Source organism: Mytilus galloprovincialis, chromosome 14 (genome assembly GCF_965363235.1).
Source record: "Mytilus galloprovincialis chromosome 14, xbMytGall1.hap1.1, whole genome shotgun sequence".
NCBI lineage: Eukaryota > Metazoa > Mollusca > Bivalvia > Mytilida > Mytilidae > Mytilus > Mytilus galloprovincialis.
The window spans coordinates 35,482,300-35,504,466 of NC_134851.1; the positions used below are offsets into that span (position 1 = coordinate 35,482,300).

At 33.9% G+C, this 22,167-nt stretch overlaps 1 long non-coding RNA gene across 1 annotated transcript; it reads left to right on the forward strand.

The window, feature by feature from the left end:
* Positions 1–11,893: 11,893 nt before the first annotated feature.
* LOC143058274 (uncharacterized) lies at positions 11,894–19,488 on the forward strand. Its single transcript, XR_012972978.1, has 3 exons — positions 11,894–11,982; positions 12,383–12,679; positions 18,286–19,488. It is a non-coding gene; the product is annotated as an uncharacterized LOC143058274 (long non-coding RNA).
* The last annotated feature ends 2,679 nt before the right edge of the window (positions 19,489–22,167 follow it).

A 22,167-nucleotide genomic window follows, 5' to 3' on the forward strand; every position in this document is an offset into this window, starting at 1 on the left:
GGACAACTGTCAATCGTAGAATTTAAGATCACTGAGGGATTTGAACTTGCAAACTCAGTGTTGACACGCTAGTGATACTATTGCAAAACTGCGTTGTCCACTCGACCACCAAAGCCCCATTTTGAATAAATGTTGGAGAAAAAATTGTTATGGATAATATGACCAATTAATGGTACTATTTTTTTACACTCTCTTGTATAGACACACATTAAAAATTGCTGCTATTCATCTACAAGTTACAGTAAGGTCTTTATATCATTGCCAGTATCAATGTTACCATGAAAACCATGACAACAATAGTAACTTCCTGGACGTTCACCACAGCCGCGGTTTCATCGTAAAATATTTTGCTAAGCTTAAAAACGGCTTAATATGACAGGTGACTAACTAACAAATATATATGATTAAACAGCAACATTAAAGGTGACTGAACATGAAAGATAACTCAACATAAAAGATTTCCAAACATAAAATATGGCTCACATAAAAGGTGACTCAACACTAAAGGTGGTTCAGCATAAAACAATGCTAAACGTCAAATTTGGCTAAGCATCAACGGTGGCTAACCATCAAAGGTGACTAATCATTAAAGGTGGCCAAACGCCAAAGATGTTTATACAAGAAAGTTGCTTATAATCATGAATGATTTCTTAACATAAGAGTTGACTAAACATAAATAATGGCTGAACATGAAATGTGGTCAAACCTCAAAAGATAACTAAACGTGAACCTTGGGAACACATGAAAGGTTGCTGACCATCATCTGACTAAACATGAAACTGTGCTAACACGAAAGTTGACTTAAATGAAAAGTGGTTAAGAATGAAAGATTGCTAGACACCAAACACGGATAATCATGAAAAGTAATTTAACATGGAAAGTATATACATGCTATACAAAAGTCTACATGAAAGTTGGCTTCCACGAAAGGTTTTTTATATGAATTGTGCATAACATTAAAGGTTGCATCTGATAAATGGCTTCATAAAAAGTAATTAAAATGTTTTGCTATGCGCGATTTTTCCACACTTGTACATGGTTACGATATCAAATATAATGTATCCAATATTTGTTTTATATTGTGGCATCTGATCCTTTTTTCGGGATAAATGCAATGTCGAGAATGGTAAATAAATAGTTAAAATGTTGAAGCTAGTTTTTGACTGGTTGTTTATGCGTAGCATTAAATAAAAATGCAATTTGATTTAAGCATATAACTAGAAGATATTGGTGGAAGACATGACAGTGAGCCTTTTGGGATTATTAAATGAACATGTATACTTACAGGGTAGAAAAACAAAGGGTATCAAATATCCACACATGACACAGAATCAAATATATGCAGAGCGAAAATTACACAAACTGCAAAGGAACAAATTATGTATTTGTCCTTCATCTCAAAGACCATCAACACTGAGCAAAAAAACAAAGCAAGCGTACCTCACTACAGGTTTGAGACTGTCCCTAGCATCAACTTGCATTTTGAGTGGAGATCTTTGCAAAAATAATGCGGATTAACTTTATAAGATGTAACACCAAATCAAGCGCGGTCAAAAAGTATTAATCAAAATACATGTACTCCTGCTCATAGGTAAAAATATCAAACTATGAAAAATATATTTTGGTTTATCGAATGAAAGTGATGGACTGGTGATTCTTGTAGAATACATTCAAGTTACATGTTCACCACTTTATACACTCGACAAAAATTCTTTATGTGAATACATGTACATGTCTAAAATTCAAGGGTAAGCTGGACTTTGCTTTAACTACTACTTTCAATATAGGATTTTCTTCTGTGTACGCGATACCCCTGAAGTGTTTAAATGTTAGAGAGCAGAAGCTACTAGTATTTGTGACGTACTGAAAACGGATTACTATAGGCAGTCTAATCAGCCTTAATTATGTGCGCATAGAAAAATATCAACAGGCAGATTTTTATTTTAATAATATGAGCGATTTTTCGATGTCTTTGCATCTTCACTCAAATTCATAGTATTACTGTTGTATATTTGTTATTTCTATTTCGGACAAAATAGTTGAAATTGAAAATGGAAATGGGGAATGTGTCAAATAAACAACAATCCGACTATGAGGCAGAAAACAGCCGAAGGCCATCAATGATACTTCAATACAGCGACAAACTATACGGAGTTGTGTTTCAGCTGGTCCTTAAACAAAAATGTGTATTAGTTCTGTGATAATTGAATATTCATTAAGTTTATTGCACTTATTAGTTCTGTGATAATTGAATATTCATTAAGTTTATTGCACTTTTTAGTTCTGTGATAATTGAATATTCATTAAGTTTATTGCACTTTTTCGTTCTGTGATAATTGAATATTCATTAAGTTTATTGCACTTGCTTTTATACGTAGATGACATGAAAAAATGCTACTCTAATAGAGTTGGCAATCATAGAGCATTCATCCATTTTATAACTAAAAGTCTTTCCTTTCCAATTCCACATTTTAATCGAAAGTGCACACTTATACATGTATGTAAGTTAAAACGTTTCAAGCCGCCACATTTGTTTGAACCAGGTTATGAATCTGATATTCAGTAGTTGTCGTTTGTTGATGTGGTTCATAAGTGTTTCTCGTTTCTCCTTTTTTTAAAAAGATTAGGCCTTTGGTTTTACAGTTTGAATTGTTTACCACTAATAATTTTTGGGCCTCTAATAGCTTTCTGGTCGGTGTGAGCCAAAGCTCCGTATTGAAGACCGTATTTTACCTATAATGCCTGGTTTATCCCTTATGGAATTTACTGACCACATATATATTGTACTTGGTCGCTAACACACCATGTAACTAATAGTACACACATTCCCTTTAAAGTTCAAATAAAGTAAAATATAACTACAAATGTATACAAATGAAAATGATAATATAAAACAATGCATTCTCGTCGCATCTCTGAACCCTCCGGATCAGAATAGTCACAAGCAAATAAAAACACGGATGCATAAATACCTAACCATGGTAAGAGTCATACGACCAAAAAGAAAGTAACAGTATAACAAAGAAAAATAAGTGATAAACTGCATAGCAAATAAACAACAAAAAAACGTCAACCCCTAGAATTTAAGGACCATCCTGTGTTATTTGTGAAGTCGACACTGAATATTTTTCTGTTAAGTCTTGATACCTTCCGATGAACCTTTTTGAGAACCAGACGAATTTTTCTTTGGTAAAAACCACGGATTATCATATTTTTTACTCCGAAGTCTGTAAGCTACAATTTTTTGGATATTGTATGAGTTTTAATTTGTGTCGTTTGTCCCAGACTCTGGTACTGAGATGGACGCAGTAAATAGAACAGAACCACATGAAGAGCTATATGACCAAAAAGTGCCGTAAATCCGTTTTAGTCAACTTCGGAACTCTGTAATTTATGTTGACCAAAGCATGTGAAAGCAGAGGGCACATGTGTATGCATAATAATATTTTTATTATTGGTTATTAATCATGTTAATCATGTGCTTCCTTCCAATATCAAACTGGTATCAAGCCTAAAAAGTGTAAAAAAAAAGTCAAATCAACAAAGCCGTGTTTGTTATCAATTATAAACAAATTACATTTCTTTTTAACATTATATGACTTTGTATAGTTTATAATTTAATATAAAAAAGATGAAGGGGAAGGATGAAATCAGAAAGTTACATATCGGCACTTATCTATAAGCCTTTCTCTAGTCCCATTTGTGCTAGCCAAGGGTTGCGATCCAGTCGGCTGGAGAATGGGACTGGATCATGGATCATGGCTAGCGATAATGCTCTAGTTCGGAACCTTGTTATAAATTAATGATCATTGGTTGTTTGAAATATGTACGTAATATAACCTTAATGTTTTTGTTATTTGGAATAACTTGGTGCTGATGGTGAATATTTGAAGCATCTAGTAACAGTTCAACCTTTTATGCCCTTTTTAGACTCAGGACGACTTTGAGATTGACAAGAAGTATAAAACAGCATTGCTATTGTATAGACGATGTCATCTAGACTTCTTTTTGGCCATTTTTGTTCGATTGTTTTATAGTTGTTGTATAGCAGTCTACATCGCCAGTTAAGCGGCTTATTTTGATCTTCTGAACCCTCTCAACCGAATATCAAATGGTCGACACCAACTCTCCTCCCACGCAACCGAATATTATATTTAAAAAAGATGTAGTTTTAATAAACTTATAACATTTTATCATAGTTGTCCTTTGACCTTTTGGTTGATTTATATTATTTCATATCATTAATTGAGGTTCCTCGAAATTAAAAACTAATCTGAGATCTGAGAATCCTGTAACAGAGATGTTGGCAGGTAAATTACTACGAGTGACGTTAATAAATAAACATTGTCATATCTGTGTTCAGAGACTATGCAAACTCATTTAATGACATTGGCTGACCCAGGGGGGGGGGGGGTCCGGGGGTTAAAACACCCCCTTTTTTTTTTGCTGATCAATGCATTTGAATGGAGATATATAGTTGGACCCCTCCTCATTGGTCCAGGGTTGGGACCCCCCCCCCCTTTTAAAATCGTTGGATCCGCCCCTGAATGCCTCATTGTAAACAGACACTTATGTACGTTTAACCTCTCACTCGTCTAAAAAATAGGAGTGCAAAACCTAATGCCAGTTTGGTATGAAAGGTATGAAAAAGTTCATTAATATTTGAGTTTAGTTGAAATCAACCATTCTTCTATCCCCCACCTACACCCTGATTCTTTCTTTTGTTTGTTCGTTGTTACTTAATAAGGTTGATAAGTGCTATGCACTAGATGACATTAATTGTATCTGAACATATAGAGTGACGTCGTAAATATCAATTGAACATATTTTTACAATAAAAAAAGGGTTTGACTACATTTCCTTCACTTGCAATCAACATAGGAAAGCTACAGGTATTGGTATATTAAAGAATTATAATTCTTTATGGAGATAAAATTACGACATTATAACAAGCATTGAATTTCACAAAATTTTATGTAGCTATTGAAAACATCAAATGGGTGCACTTCGTTAATCCTTTCAAATGATTAAAAAAGGCATATGATAATATAAGAAGGAGTATACAGGGATAAAGGAGGATGAGATTATGGAACGGAATCAAGTTGGATGGGGAGACTGACTGTAGTAATGGAAGTGGGAAATAGGGACCCTCTTCCATTCCTCCATATTATGCAGTTACTTAGGTATAGAAATATAGTATGATTTTATGATCCTGGCTGAATATACACATATGATCTACACGTATGACGGATCATACATATTTGTCTTTCAATTATTCGGCTTTGAACCTTGCTGATGAAAGTTAGTTTAGAAAAGTCCTTCAGGCGCATCAAATTCAAAAAGTGTTATTCTTATTTTGAACCCTGAACCTGAAACTATAAATAGAATCTTCACATAACAAGTTGGTTAATTATTGTATTATACCCCCGCTTTAAAAAAAAAGTGGGGGTATACTGTTTAACCCCTGTCTGTCAATCCATCCGTCAGTCTGTCTGTCCCATGAATATTTTTCAGCGCATTCTCGTCTGGAACTTCAATACAAGGGTTTCTGAAATTTGGTTTCAGGGTTTATATATGTCAGCTATACTGTGTGATGCGTTTTCAGATTTATTACTCAACAACTTCCTGTTTACCGAACACTTACACATGTTTACACTATGAACAGAAGCTCGCAGTTTCACTTGTTTATATACGGTATACCAGTGTTAACTCATTCCAAAGTACTGCCCTTTAAAGTTTCATGACACTAAAACACGAAACCTATCGAAACATGCATTTAATGACATGCGTATTGTCGCGCAAACATGGTTTTATTTTCGCGCAAAAGCAACGCGCCAAACACATTGACAAAGATAACAAAATTATAAGTTATAGTTATTGACAAAGCAAGTCGGTATATAGAATTTAATCTGCACAGCTCAGGTGACCCTTATTAACCCGAGCGACGTAGGAGTTCGGGTTAAAGGGTCAAAGCAAGTCGGTATATAGAATTTAATCTGCACAGCTCAGGTGACCCTTATTAACCCGAACGACGTAGGAGTTCGGGTTAAAGGGTCATCCTGAGCGCGTGCAGATTAAAATCTATATACCGATTTGATTGGCCAATAACTGTTTTAACACATGACGTCATTAATTTACGTGAACGTTTTAGATGAGGACGATTTTCCGCAATCCACGGATCCAAAGAAAGGGGGAAATACGACTTTCATTGGTGAGTTTAAATTGACAACTTTTTGGGGGTTTAGACTTTTTGTAAAATTGCGATTTAATGGTAGATTTTTTCTTAATGTTTCTGTTTAATCTATTCCCATTTTATTTATTTAATAAGTGACGATTAAGACTTTGACAATTTGAGTACCTTCAAATCGTTGTATGAAAAAAAAAATCATAACTGAAAGGGTTATGGAGTTTATATTAATTGATTTTGAATATCTTTCCACCATGTGCTTTAATAGAAAAAGATAAACCGAGGAAGATGTTATATTACCTAAATTTTAAATGTTGAATAAACAGAAAATACGTTTCTCTTTCCAATCTTTTCCTCCCCCTCCCCCAAATTTATTTGTATCTACTGTATTAATTTTTAAGACACGTCCATCTAAATGAAGTCCGATTGATCTCCAGCTAATCTCCTTGTTTTAAAACAAACTTAAATATGACCCCTTTAAATTCGATCCAAAAATATGGGGAATAGATATTGAAAAAGTCGTTATATTAAATTCCATTGAGTCTAAAACTAATCCAAATCAGATTTCTTTTATTCGGATATTCTTAGATACATTTATTTTTTGGCGGAAATGACCTAACATTGTTTTAACTCTCTTTCTGACTTTAGATTTATGTTGTACGCAAAATATAATAAAAAATTTATGTTCAAGCTAGTAAGATAAAAAAAAAAAAAAAAGGCATGAGAAACCTTTCTTTTTTCCTATTTTGAAACTACGATGTTTGTACAAAGTTAAAGGAGTAGGTCCAGTAAGACCCCTTTTTGGCCCCAAAATATTGCAGTTTTACAAAATTGTTAAAATGTTAACTTTTAGTTATTCATTGGACAGTAGAATGCTTCTGCTACATAAATATGGGCTGTTTTTGACAATACAACGCATATATATCGGATACTAGCACCATAAAGTAATGCTAAATTACTGAAATCTTCACAATTCTAGTATTTTAGTTAAATTTTACACGGTTTTCGTGTAAAACGAAAGTGGCCGCATTCGTGTTCATCCTTAATATTGAAATGTAACTTGTATTTTATGATAATACATAACATATATAAAGGTTGAGAATGAACACGGATGCGGCCACTTTCATTTTTGACAAAAAACAATTTTTCGGCATATTTGGTAGATTTTTCATATTTGAGCTTGAATCGGGTCGTTATTAATGACTAAATCAGTTAAAATCTTTCGCATAAACTAATTGATTCAAAAGAAATAGACACTTAAGTGTTTAAAAAGTGGTCAAAATCTTTCGTCAGATGAACCTGAAATTTGAGGCCAAAATTGGTCCTTACCGGACCTACTCCATTTCACTCGGATTTCAAGGCAGAAGTCGGATTCGGGGGTGGAAACGAACATATCGTTCACCCTAGGATTGGACAAAGTATCGTGTTTTGCCTTAAAATCGTCAATATTGTTTAGTCTCGCTACACTCGGTGATATATTTTTTTAATTTGATAGAATAACGCCCCTGTCAACATCTAGGAACCGCCCCTAAAGGTAAAAATAGATTTGAACTGTGTAGTATATCTGAGGTAGTTAATGCACACATTTGCTGTGCATTATCCAGATTATAGTACAGTAAGAACAAAGAGATTTTGCCCATGTCATGTGTTAAGTATTCTTAACAAACAAAACATATACACAGACGACTGTCAATGAACACAAATGATGTATATGATGTGTATTGTTGACAGTTGGAAGTCCATCTACTTTTTCTTTGTACCAATATTCATTGTTATGTGTGTCATTTTTCGACCTATTTTTTTTATTTCACTTCGTATCTTGTCCTTTGCTTCTCTTTTATTCATTTTTGGTTCAAGTGTATTGTGTCTCCATTGTGTGATAAAAAAATAGTATTTTGTTGGCGTGCCGATTTGCTCTTTAGACTTATAATTGTTGTTCATTCTTTTGATTAATTTTGTGTATTTATTTTTTGTGATGTTTTTTCCTTCTTATTTTCTTCATAATAATCATTTTATCAACGTGTTATCCTGTATTTTTTAAACTCTGCTAGAAAATCAGTTTAATGTCATTTGAAATGTTTACAGGAAAAGAGAGGTAACCAATAAATATTTAATGCAAAATAACGGATAACAACTTCGTTTGTATGTCATGGAAATTCATTTAAATTGCTCTCTTATTTAAGAAACAACTATCAAACAAAAAGTTAATCTTCGTGTACGTAAATTCGATTACTACAAAATATTTTATGCCTCAGTCAAATGTTAATGATCTTGTGTTTTTTGAACATCAATTAAAGTTATCCCCACTTTAACCAAATGGGAAGTGCATCATAATTATAATATCCCTACTACTAATTCATAGCTCTAAGTTCAGTCTTCCCAAGTTGTAACCGTTTCATATTTGACCTAAACGTGACGTAGATAAAATTTAAGAGTTTATACAACTTCACTCAAAAGTAAAAAACAAAACATTCAAACACATGTCGTGTATGTAACTTGGATATTTTAACCCCGTGTGTATACTATCCGTGACTTGAACCGGATGCACATTAATACTATTTTATACTTTCCATCTTACTTCTATCTGCTTAGTGCTATGTAGTGAATGCAAGTTGAAGTCCTATATCGAAGAGTAGACACAGATAATCAGGCTTACTAGTTAGTATAGGATATATTGCCTTCCTGGTAAGTGTTGAAGGCCGTACGGTGACTTACGGTTGTAACATGTAAAATTTACGTTGTATGGTCTCTTGTGACTAGTTACCCCATTAGTAATCATGTCACGTCTCCTTATCTTGTATTTTAAAAAGAGCTTAATTAGTTACCCCTGGTGTTGGGGTTTTCTTGTGGTTTTTTTTCGAAAATTGGGTTTAGAATTTGGGTGATTTGATTGTTTTTGTCAATGCACTCACTATTATTGACCTTGCGGTTTACATTTTTGAGCCGGTTTAATTTTTTTTTTGCCGAACAGTAGGCTCAATAACATGCATTTTGATGTATATGAAATAGAATATCCGACTCCTATTGATTCCGTGCCAGTCACCATTGAAGGCTGTTTACTTAAAGTCCAGTGGCAAATATTTCAGGCGCATAAAACAAGTTATCACACATTGGACACTTTAGCTTTCTTTCTTTTTTTTATTGACATATAATGTTTCATATATGCACTTAACAGATGTAGTGTCTAACCAAATAAAATTGAGAACGGAAATGGAGAATGTGTCAAAGAGACAAGAACTCGACCATGATGAGCAGACGACAGCCGAAGGCCACAAATTATATGTCTTCAATGCAGCGAAAAACTCCTGCACCCGGAGGCATCTTTCAGATGACCCCTTAAAAGCTAAATATGGCATAATCAACATTTGAAATCGTTTTATAATTAACGTACACGCAACGTAGATACTATCGTTTTCTTTTTGAAAATATATAACTTAAAAAAATTATCAAAAAATATTTTATTTAATATGCAACTTCATGTATAATATCTGAATATCGTGTGTACATTATCCGTGACTTGAACCGGATGCACTCTAAAATAATATTTTATCCTTTTCGTTATACTTCTCACACTTTCTATGTAGAGATTACAAGTTTAAGAACTAAAGGTATTTCAAAAAGTAGACAAATGACCTATAATAGATAGGCCAAGGGTATTACAATGTATGGTATTCATGCTAATTCTCAGTTTATCAAATTTAAAAAAAAAGTTTAGTCCCTTTGTTTTTCTATTAGGACAACAGTGTGTGGATGAAAGAACTTTCAGTTTGATTGTTTCAGTCAACTTTTTTGAACTTATAACGATTCTTGACGATTTATAAAATGCTTGCAAAAGCTTTTGAATTGAATTGCATGAATAAGACACTATTGAGTGTTAAAGACTAAAAATGTACATTTACATGTATGTTGCCCTCTAGATGACTTTTGATAATTTTTTGTAGTTGGTTTGCTGTCTCATTTATGTTTTCTCCACATCTCCTTGTATTCATCAGGGAAAAAAACTGATCGACTTCTTTTAAGATACAGGATCACTTACTATTGATTGGTGTTTGCTTATTGTTCAGTGGCAAATATTTCATTGATATTCAGGACGAAACACAATATGTGCAATATGACCATACGCAAATATAATAATGTAAGTTTACAGTATTTCTTTATAAAGACATGCATATGCTCACCGCCATAAAGACGGGTCTGAATAGAAGTGCTTTATTTCTGTATTCTTTACTTTTTAGCAAATTATATTTTCCCAATAAAAAAGGAAATATTCATGGAAATAAACGTAAATAGAATTGTGTCCCCTCCAAACAACATCAAAAACAAACCTGAATGCATCCTAATAAAACAAATATTGTAAACTTTATATATTTGTTTACTCTTTTATGTTAGTAATGAACATGTTCCAAGTTAGGAGCCATTCAGTGATTGATTTGTTGCTGTAATATCATTTTTTTTTTTTTTTATGTAAATTGTAATGTCATCATTATATTGTTATTAATACAGTTAATTGTATTGTCTTTGACCATTTTATAGGTGTAATTTTGCTTTAATAAAAAATATAGTTTTCATTGTTTCATAAATAAATCAGGCTGTTATTATTCTCGTTCTTTTTTTTTTTTTTATATTTGTCTATTTGGTATGCCTTTTGTTCATTTGTTGAAGGCCGTACGGTGACCAATATTTGTTAGCTTCTCATTCATTTGGTCTCTAATGATGAGTTATTGGCAATCATTCCACGTCTGCTTATATTTTTATGTTATGTTTCATGTTTAATGTAAGCAATAACCGGACGCATTTTATTTTTTATCAGCTCCAATTTTGATGATTGATCTTTGCAATCGAATCATATTTGATATATACTTCTGTGAAGTTGAGTCCTATGATCATGAACCAACGACAAATACTGGACACTGTAATGCTTCTTAGTTTTCCCGTAATTTTTGGATGGTCTTAGATTAAACACAAACCAAAAAAATTAAGAAGATTTGTTGAAGTTTCACAATAAGATCTTGCATTCAAAGTGACATTTTAGATTAATTCATATGCAATCTGAATAAAATTTACTTTTCTACATTGGCTAGAGGTATAGGGGGAGGGTTGAGATAAAACAAACTTGTTTAACCCCGCCGCATGTTTGCGCCTGTCCCAAGTCAGGAGCCTCTGGCCTTTGTTAGTCTTGTATTATTTTAATTTTAGTTTCTTGTGTACAATTTGGAAATTAGTATGGCGTTCATTATCACTGAACTAGTATATATTTGTTTAGGGGCCAGTTGAAGGACGCCTCCGGGTGCGAGAATTTCTCGCTACATTGAAGACCTGTTGGTGACCTTCTGCTGTTGTTTTTTCTATGGTCGGGTTGTTGTCTCTTTGGCACATTCCCCATTTTCATTCTCAATTTTATTAGATATACATGTACATGTATCCTTACTCGTGTTCTCATCTAAGTCAGATATCGTTATTTTGATTTAGATTTGTCCTATATATCGTTACTTGGTTCGAAATATCCAATTCCAATATGAACAATCGTATGTGTTATTGTAGTTTTGCTAAGCAAATTATTAAACACATTTTTTTTTATCAAAATAACTTAAAGCGCGAAATGGAGGTTAATTGTGAGTATAGCTTTATAGGCTAGTAAGTTAAAAATTTATGTAGACGTTAAACAAATACATAAATAGGTATGGCCTACATCTGTAGAAGATAACATCTCAGACTATATATACCAATACTATGAGGGAAAAGTCAATAAGAAGGAACACACATATAAACAAAGATGGAAGGACGACAAATTTGTTGTAAGTTGACATTAAAAGGAGAATGTATATTGTATTCCAATGTATTTTACAATTACAATTAAGTTTTAAAGTTTTCGATGGCACCTATAGTTTGGAAGAGAAAATTAAAATTATTGGTCAAGTATGTACAAAATCACAATGAATCTATTCCGAAAATAAATATATATATGTAATAAAATGTGAGACTAATATTGACGTACGTCAAATGAATCGCTTTAATTTTACGATTGTTTAGTTTAAAAGTAAGTACAGCTTATTTGAAAAAAGAAAAAAAAAATAGGTCACCGATGAGTTAAAAAAAAGCCAACACGAATTAATACATTTTTAATTGATTTTTTTGTAGCATAATATAATGCAGCTAATAACGTAATACATTAATCTATTGATGTTTTGATTTCAGTTTCCTTTCTCTTTATCACTTTTGTCGATTCGTTCCTATTCAGTACGCTGGACAGAGCGAAGGTGCAAGTGCTTCTTACTACTGGTGACCAGTCGAAGAAGTTATCACAGGAAGCAGATCTGTACCCTTTGCATGACAATAATAATTTGCCTCAAATAAATATCAACAAGAACCAGCGTTATCAGACGATGGAGGGTTTTGGCGCCGGTTTGTCGAACTCAGCTGCCTCTGTAATCTACCACAGTCCAAAAAGACATGAAACTATGAGACAACTTTTTAGCCCTACAGATTGAATTGGTGAGTATTATTTTTCTCTTCAGTTTAGTTTACTAAGACTACATCCACACGGTGGGCTAGGCCTTTATATCACGGACGTTAAACCTATGGATACGATCAGTCTTCTTCCGTTTTGAGTGTATGCGATACTAATATTTTCCCGCGTTTCGATCAGTATAGCGGGAAAATGTTGTATTCTCGATATGGGAATCGTCAATTTTTGGTAGGCCGAAGATATTTAGCCAATCAGAGGACTGAGTTGTGGTCATATATAAGGTGTTTTTTCTGTGGTAGCTTCACTCCTAGCCGTCGTATTGACCGTGTAAACTAATGGACGCCGATTTACAGCAAGTTATCCAGACAGAAGTACAGAATGCCGTTCAATCCACACAGGACCAGATGTTGAACAGTATGACGACGTTACTGGATTCTCGCTTAGAAGGGTTCCAAAGAAGGATACAGGACAACCAGAAAATGCTGTCGGACACACAAATAGCTAGGATGGACGAATCTTTGACCGACAGTTACAAATTCCGAAAGAGGGGGAACGAAGAACAACACAAACACAACCAGAAAGTGTACGCCAAAATCAGAGAAGTACATGCAGAATTTGAGACAGACAACTTGACGCAGTCAAATATTAACAGCGCCAAAAGAAAAATTTCAGAAGGTATGGACCTGATTAAAAATCGTCAAAAACTTATTAAACTAGCCGATTCTTCAGACGCGGGTTGGCGCGTGGTAGAAGAATACGTTACCCATCCACTCGCTGAAGATTCCGAAGACGAGAAGAAGATGTATAAAGCGCAGAGTAGAGCAGAAAGCAAGCTGAAAAAGGAAAAGTTAAAAAGACGCCCAGACCGCAAGAGCATGCCATACACACAACAGGCCCCAGCAAAAACAACAAATTCGATCCCTGTAAACGTTAGTGGTGGATCCAGGTCTGATGTACGACCCGGTAGATGTTTCTATTGTAATGAGTACGGGCAGTGGATTAGGAATTGTCCAAAGTCTGCTGCTGAGCAAAAACATAAGATAAGTATTGATACTAATAGTATATGTAAAATTGATAAAGTAGAAATGTATACTCACCCAAAACAGATCTAGCATCGGGTGAACTCTATTCAATGAGGAATGTTGAGTCAATAACACAGACATCACGTGATGTCCAGTCAATGAGCAATACACATACTACTACTATAGTAAATAATAACGGTACAGGTGTAGGTCATTTAAAAGAGAGCTTGGGCGAATGGAAGAGAATAGGTGCCACGGATTTTGTATTGGATATTATAGCAAACGGGTATAAAATTCCTTTCAGTACCATTCCATGCATGGTTGAATTACAAAATAACAAATCAGCAAGAGACAATCCCGAATTTGTTAAGAGCGAGATTGAAAACTTGCTAGAAAAAGGATGTATTACTCAAGTGTCTCGTAAGCCATATGTAGTTAATCCTCTAACAGTAGCTCATAATAGAGGTTCAAAACTCAGATTAGTGTTAGATGCAAGACATATCAATCCACATGTAGTTAGATTTAAACACAAATATGAAGATGCAAAACCTGCTAGACAATTATATGATCAAGGAGATTTTGTATTTTCTTACGATTTAAAAAGCGCATATCATCATATAAGCATTTTTGAAACAGATACTACATATTTAGGTTTTAAATGGGAGCATGCATATTATGTGTATATTGTTTTGCCTTTTGGGTTGTCAACCAGCGGATATATTTTCACAAAGGTAGTCAGGGAAGTTATAAAATATTGGAGAAGTACGGGTCTAAAAATTGTCGTGTATCTAGACGATGGGCTCGGCGGGGGCAAAAACATGAAAGAGGCTATGTTAGCGAGCGAAAAAATCCATTCCGATTTGGAGAAATTTGGGTTTGTTCTTGCATCAGAGAAGTGCAATTGAGTTCCTATTCAAGGTCTAGACTGGTTGGGTTTTCATTGGGATATGATAGAAGGGGTTATAAGAATAACCGAAAAAAGAATAGAGAAGCTTTTAAGAATCTTGGAAGTTTTCAGGATACAATTTCACTACGGAATTAGGCTTTTTCGGGTGAAATTTATTGCAAGTATTGTAGGACAGATCATATCAATGCAGCCTGTATTAGGAGATCAGGCACGTTTAAGAACAAGGTATTTGTACCAATGTATATTGCAAAGGGCAAGTTGGAACGCCAAAGTACTAGTTAGTACGGACGCATTCGAGGAGTGCATTTTTTGGGAACATAAAGTTGAAAGCTTTAACGAGATAGGATCTCGGTTAAGTCAGTTGACTTATAATGTACCACAAGATTATTATGTGTTCAGTGATGCATCTGGTACAGGTTTCGGTGGTTTTGTTACCACTGGTTCAGAGGACGAACCTTTGGAAATGTTTGGTAGTTGGTCAGTGGCTGAACAGGCCGAAAGTTCGACCTGGAGAGAGCCCGAGGCTGTAAAAAGATTATTGATAAATTTTGTCAATATCCTCTCTGGTAAGACTATCAGAGTTTTCACAGATAATCTGAATATCACACATATACTTAATATTGGTAGTAGGAAGATGGTTTTGCACAAGAACGCTTTGTTCGTTGATGAATTTTGCAGAGAGAATGCAATTAAGTTGAGTTTGGTTTGGTTACCTAGAGAATCAAACCAGTATGCAGACACTTTAAGTAGGGTAACAGATTGTGATGATTGGGAAATACAAGATGAGATTTTTCTGTATCTTAATCACGTTTGGGGTCCACATGACATAGATAGGTTCGCGCATGATTACAATGCCAAGTGCAAGCATTTTAACTCAATGTTTTGGTGCCCCGGGACTGCTGGGATAGACTCGTTTACAGTAGTATGGGGTGGATATAATAATTGGATAGTTCCACCACCAAGTTTGATTCCAAAGGTTATTAATAAGATTACAATAGAAAAATGCAATGGCACTTTAGTCATCCCGGAATGGACATCGGCACCATTTTGGCCTATGTTGGTGGATCAATTTGGAAATTTTAAGGATTTCATAGTTGACAGAAAGTTTTTTCAAGGTGAAAATCTGACTAAAAGAGGCAGAGGGCAGTGCGGGATATTTGGACAACAGTGTTTCAAATTTAGATTGATTGCTTTAAGAATAGATTTTTAGTTTTCAATATACTTATGACGTTATTTATTTCAACAGGGATTACATTAGACAACACAGTGAAGGAGGCAGTCGAGGACAGTGGTATAGAAGTTGGCAGTTATATGTACGAGCTTTATCCGAAGATGTGTGAACTGTTGATAAACTCTAAAAGTGACAATACTGTTAAATCATATTTTAATTCTTACAAACGATGGGAACGTATCATTACTTTACCAGGACACAAATCTTTGCCAGCTCAGCCAGTTCATGTTGCACTGTATCTAACACATTTATTGAACAATAATTCTACTTGTCACCCTATTTCGAACGCAGTGTACGGTATAAAATGGGCACATGAGACAAATGGTCTAAACGATCCTACATCAAACACTTTTGTAACATCAATTCTTGAAGCATCTAAAAGAGTAGCACCAAAAAAGACAGAAAAGAAAGATCCAATTACTCCGGAAACTTTAATCGAACTATGTGATATGTTTAAAAATTCTTTAGATTTACTTGTTATAAGGGATTTGGCAATGATGATTTTGAGTTTTTCAGGATTTCTCAGATATGATGAGGTCAGTTCGTTACGCTTTTGTGATGTAAAAGTACACGAATCTCATTTAATTTTGTGTATCGAAAAAAGCAAAACAGACCAATATAGGCAAAGTTCTGAAGTCTTGATTTCTAAGGGTAATTCATCTGCTTGTCCTTTCACAATGTTTCTAAGGTACACTAAGTTAGCAGGTTTCAGCGATTCTTGCCAGCAAAATTTTTATTTGTTTCGGCCTACTTATAGATCTCGTAATACATGCAAGCTTATTACTAAAGATAAAAAGCTAAGTTACACGGCGGCTAGAGAGTCCATTCTAAAGAGAATTCGAACAATTTGTCCAGAGGGAAACATAGGTCTTCATTTATTCAGATCCGGCGGGGCCACAATGGCGGCAAACGCCGATGTTAGTGACAGATGCTTAAAGAAGCACGGTAGATGGAAGTCTGACTCTAGTAAAGACGGTTACATAGTAGATTCCACTGAGAAACGTTTGAAGATATCTAAGGTATTAGGCCTATAGATTACCCCTTTCTTTGGTTTTCTATCACGTACGACGGGCTGTCGACAAATTTGAATTTGTGTTTGAGTTTTATTTCTTTTACTGCCATGTGTACAAAGAAGGTATTGTTAGTGTGCTGTCAATGGCAGAAAAGGGTGTCATTTGTGTGTCTGTTGTCTGTAGTATAGAGAATACTAATATTTTCCCGCGTTTCGATCAGTATAGCTGGAAAATGTTGTATTCTCGATATGGGAATCGTCAATTTTCGGTAGGCCGAAGAAATTTAGCCAATCAGAGGACTGAGTTGTGGTCATATATAAGGTGTTTTTTCTGTGGTAGCTTCACTTCTAGCCGTCGTATTGACCGTGTAAACTACATTTTTCTAAATGATGATATTTATCTGTTTGTACATTATAACAAAAATGTTGATTTTCGAAAACTGTTTTTTTAAATGACGGGGTCCGACGTTCATTATCCTGAGATAGGCTCGAGCATTGATTCGGGCACAGGTTTCCGTAATACGGTTTTTCCTGGTCGGCCTTGGCTATCAATGAGGGGTAATTTTATCAAACGTACAGTATACAATATTTTGCTGTGGTTTGTACATACTGAAATGATTGGTAAATGAAAATGCAATTTGATTACTGATTTATGTGTCACGATTATAGATTTATTATACAATTATATCTGGCGTCCATCACGTACGACGGGCTGTAATATTTTTCGATGATGACAAACAAACTATTTTGAACAAAAATAAAATACTTCAAAATATATATATATATATATACATTATGACTTAAGTTTAAGTCATGCACGTACGAACGACGGCTAGAAAGTGACAAACAAATCAAACATACCTACATACCCGGATCTAAATCAACCCCTCTGATTGGACCTTACGCATATTACCCATAACGTCAATACAATATTTTCCCGCTTTACTTCGAACCGCGAGAAAATATTAGTATTATCTATACTCCATATACCTATACATAAAACAAGACAAACACAAATATCAATTTGTCGACAGCCCGCCGTATTTGATATTATTTTGATAAAGTCGCCATAGTACATGTTACGTGATCACGGTTCGCCTAAGTGTCTTGGTTTCCTATAAGTTGTTTTACTGAAAAACTTAGAAAAAAAAACCAATGAAACGTGTCAAACTGGTTCTTCTCGAAGTAACAGGCCATAAAGTCTCTTTTTCTAAAAATACGTTGTCTGTTGTTTATAATTATTTACTCCGACGAAAATTCAAAAATGAAAAGTCCCTTAATCAATGGCAAAATCAAGAGCTCAAACACATCAAATGAATTGATAACAACTGTCACATGCTTGACTTGGAACATACCTTTTCCATTGTAGAAAATGGTGGATTAAACCTGATTTTATAGCTACATTTAGCTAAACCTCTCACTTAAATTAGTTATCTCATCATTATATTTTATATTTTTAGATGACGGGTCAGTAAGTTATCAGGAACTCTTACGGAAGCTTATGCGGTAGTGTAAAAATGAAACGAATCTGGAAAAGAAATTCCGGATTTAACATATCTTCATTTGAATCACCATAAACAGTTTTATAGCCCTGGTTGGCAGCATATATCTCCTGAAATTATATTTATTTGCTTCAAATTTACTGCATAGACTTATATAATTTGACTGTCATGCATTTATATTTTGTTAATAATTAAAATTGTATTTGAAACCATTACTATAATGTTGAAATTCAAATTATATGTTTAAATTTGACAAAGCCATAAGAAATTGTATTTGTTATGCCCAGATGCAATGAGTACACTACTGTTGGTATGTTTTTTTTTCTGTATGTAATAGCTGAATATACTTATAATTATTTTTTGCATATTTAAAAGAACAAATCATTCCATTTTGTGTTCTGACACAGAGGTACAATCTACTAAGTACAATCATGTTTATCTTACAAAATATGTAATAACAATTTGAAAAAAGGTAAACACACTTTCCATTCGCAATTTTACATAAACTGACATAACACATATTAAGTAATTAAAACATATTATCAAATTTCCAAAATATACATTTATATCTTTTAATACATTAGAAACAGTCATTAAAATAAAACAATTGTCCAAAATTAGATTTTGCTAATTCAATAACTTGTTAAAGCGTTGGTGTTTACAAACATAATATTCCCACGTGTGCGAGTTTATGGGAATATGTTAAAATTTCTGAGTAAAAATTGATATTATTCAAATGTTATAATTGTCATATTTAAAACCTTCATTTAGAATGCTATAAACAATGTAATTCAGTTTTACAATTTAATAACTGAGAATCAACATAACAAATATGTATAAGTTCAATATTTAAGTTTCGTATCATTAATTTATTAACTGATTTTTTAATATCAGTCATTTATTTTCGACCTAAGTAATATTTCTCAAAGTTTAGTAAAGAATTGATCGCAAAAGAACTATGTTGTTTTCGTTTGCAAAATATGAAGGTTTTGGCAATTAAACAAATCGCAGGGATTGACTTATGTTTTAGACAACAAATGTCATTCCATTTCAGTTTTGCTTTACTCATTTTGTACAATTTTCAGTATTTATGTTTTCATTAACCTTTCGCTCATCTCTGTAAAATGTTTTTCATTAAAGTTAGTATAAAACTCCGGAAAACAGTGACTTGCTTTTATTATGTTATATTGATGTCGATTAATAGTTGGGGTAAAACAGCCATCTTAACCCTCTTAGTCATTTAGTTATCAAAGGTACCAGGATTATAATTTAGTACGCCAGACGCGCGTTTCGTCTACAAAGAATCATCAGTGACGCTCATATCAAATATTTATATCCAAAATTCCAAAAAGTTGTGCCAAATACGGCTAAGGTAATCTATGTCTGGGATAAGAAAATCTTTAGTTTTAAATTCGAAAACTTCAAAGATTTGTAAACAGGAAATGTACAAAAAGTCTATCACGCTTGGTGAGTAGTTTTATTCGTAGAGGGATCCGAAGTACCAGGAGAGAGCCACCGACATTAGGTAGGAAAACTGTCAATCGTAGAATTTAAGATCGCTGAGGGGTTTGAACTTGCAAACTCAGTGTTGACACGCTAGTGATACTATTGCAAAACTGCGTTGTCCACTCGACCACCAAAGCCCCATTTTGAATAAATGTTGGAGAATAAACTGTTATGGATAATATGACCAATTAATGATACTATTTTTTTACACTCTCTTGTATAGACACACATTAAAAATTGCTGCTATTCATCTACAAGTTACAGTAAAATCTTTATATCATTGCCAGTATCAATGTTACCATGAAAACCATGACAACAATAGTAACTTCCTGGACGTTCACCACAGCCGGGGTTGCATCGTTAAATATTTTGCTAAGCTTAAAAACGGCTTAATATGACAGGTGACTAACTAACAAATATATATGATTAAACAGCAACATTAAAGGTGACTGAACATGAAAGATAACTCAACATAAAAGATTTCCAAACATAAAATATGGCTCACATAAAAGGTGACTCGACACTAAAGGTGGTTCAGCATAAAACAGTGCTAGACGTCAAATTTGGCTAAGCATCAACGGTGGCTAACCATCAAAGGTGACTAATCATTTAAGGTGGCCAAACTCCAAAGATATTTATACAAGAAAGTTGCTTATAATCATGAATGGTTTCTTAACATAAGAGTTGACTAAACATAAATAATGGCTGAACATGAAATGTGGTCATACCTCAAAGATAACTTAACGTGAACCTTGGGAACACATGAAAGGTTGCTGACCATCATATGATTAAACATGAAACTGTGCTAACACGAAAGTTGACTAAAATGAAAAGTGGTTAAGAATGAAAGATTGCTAGACACCAAACACGGCTAAGCATGAAAAGTAATTTAACATGGAGAGTATATACATGCTATACATATGAAAAGTCTACATGAAAGTTGGCTTCCACGACAGGTTTTTTATATGAATTGTGCATAACATTAAAGGTTGCATGTGATAAATGGCTTTATAAAAAAGTTCCCCACACTTGTACATGGTTACGATATCAAACATAGTGTAACCAATATTTGTTTTATATTGTGGCATCTGATCCTTTTTTCGGGATAAATGCAATGTCGAGAATGGTAAATAGATAGTTAAAATGTTGAAGCTAGTTTTTGACTTGTTGTTTATGCGTAGCATTAAATAAAAATGCAATTTGATTTAAGCATATAACTAGAAGATATTGGTGGAATACATCACAGTGAGCCTTTTGGGATTATTAAATGAACATGTATACTTAAGGGTAGTCTTAAAGAAAAACAAAGGGTATCAAATATCCACCCATGACACAGAATCAAATATATGCAGAGCGAAAATTACACAAACTGCAAAGTAACAAATTATGTATTTGTCCTTCATCACAAAGACCATCAACACTGAGCAAAAAAACAAAGCAATCTCACCTCACCACAGGTTTGAGACTGTCCCTAGCATCAACTTGCATTTTGAGTGGAGTTCTTTGCAAAAATAATGTGGATTAACTTTATAAGATGTAACACCAAATCAAGCTCGGTAAAAAAAGTATTAATCAAAATAGCTCCTGCTCATAGGTAAAAATATCAAACTATGAAAAATATATTTTGATTTATCGAATGAAAGTGAAGGACTGGTGATTCTTGTAGAATACATTCAACTTACATGTTCACCACTTTATACACTCGACAAAAATTCTTTATGTGAATACATGTACATGTCTAAAATTCAAGGGTAAGCTGGACTTTGCTTTAACTACGACTTTCAATATCGGATTTTCTTCTGTGTACGCGATACCTCTAAAGTGTTTAAATGTTAGAGAGCGGAAGCTACTAGTATTTGTGACGTACTGACACTAACGGATTACTATAGGCAGTCCAATGATTGACTATGTGCGCATAGAAAAATGTCAACAGGCAGATTTTTATTTTAATAATATGAGCGATTTTTCGATGTCTTTGCATCTTCACTCAAATTCATAGTATTACTGTTTCATATTTGTTATTTCTATTTCGGACAAAATAGTTGAAATTGAAAATAGAAATGGGGAATGGGGAATGTGTCAAATAAACAACAATCCGACTATGAGGCAGAAAACAGCCGAAGGCCATCAATGATACTTCAATACAGCGACAAATGTGTCAAATAAACAACAATCCGACTATGAGGCAGAAAACAGCCGAAGGCCATCAATGATACTTCAATACAGCGACAAATGTGTCAAATAAACAACAATCCGACTATGAGACAGAAAACAGCTGAAGGCCATCAATGATACTTCAATACAGCGACAAACTATACGGAGTCGTGTTTCAGC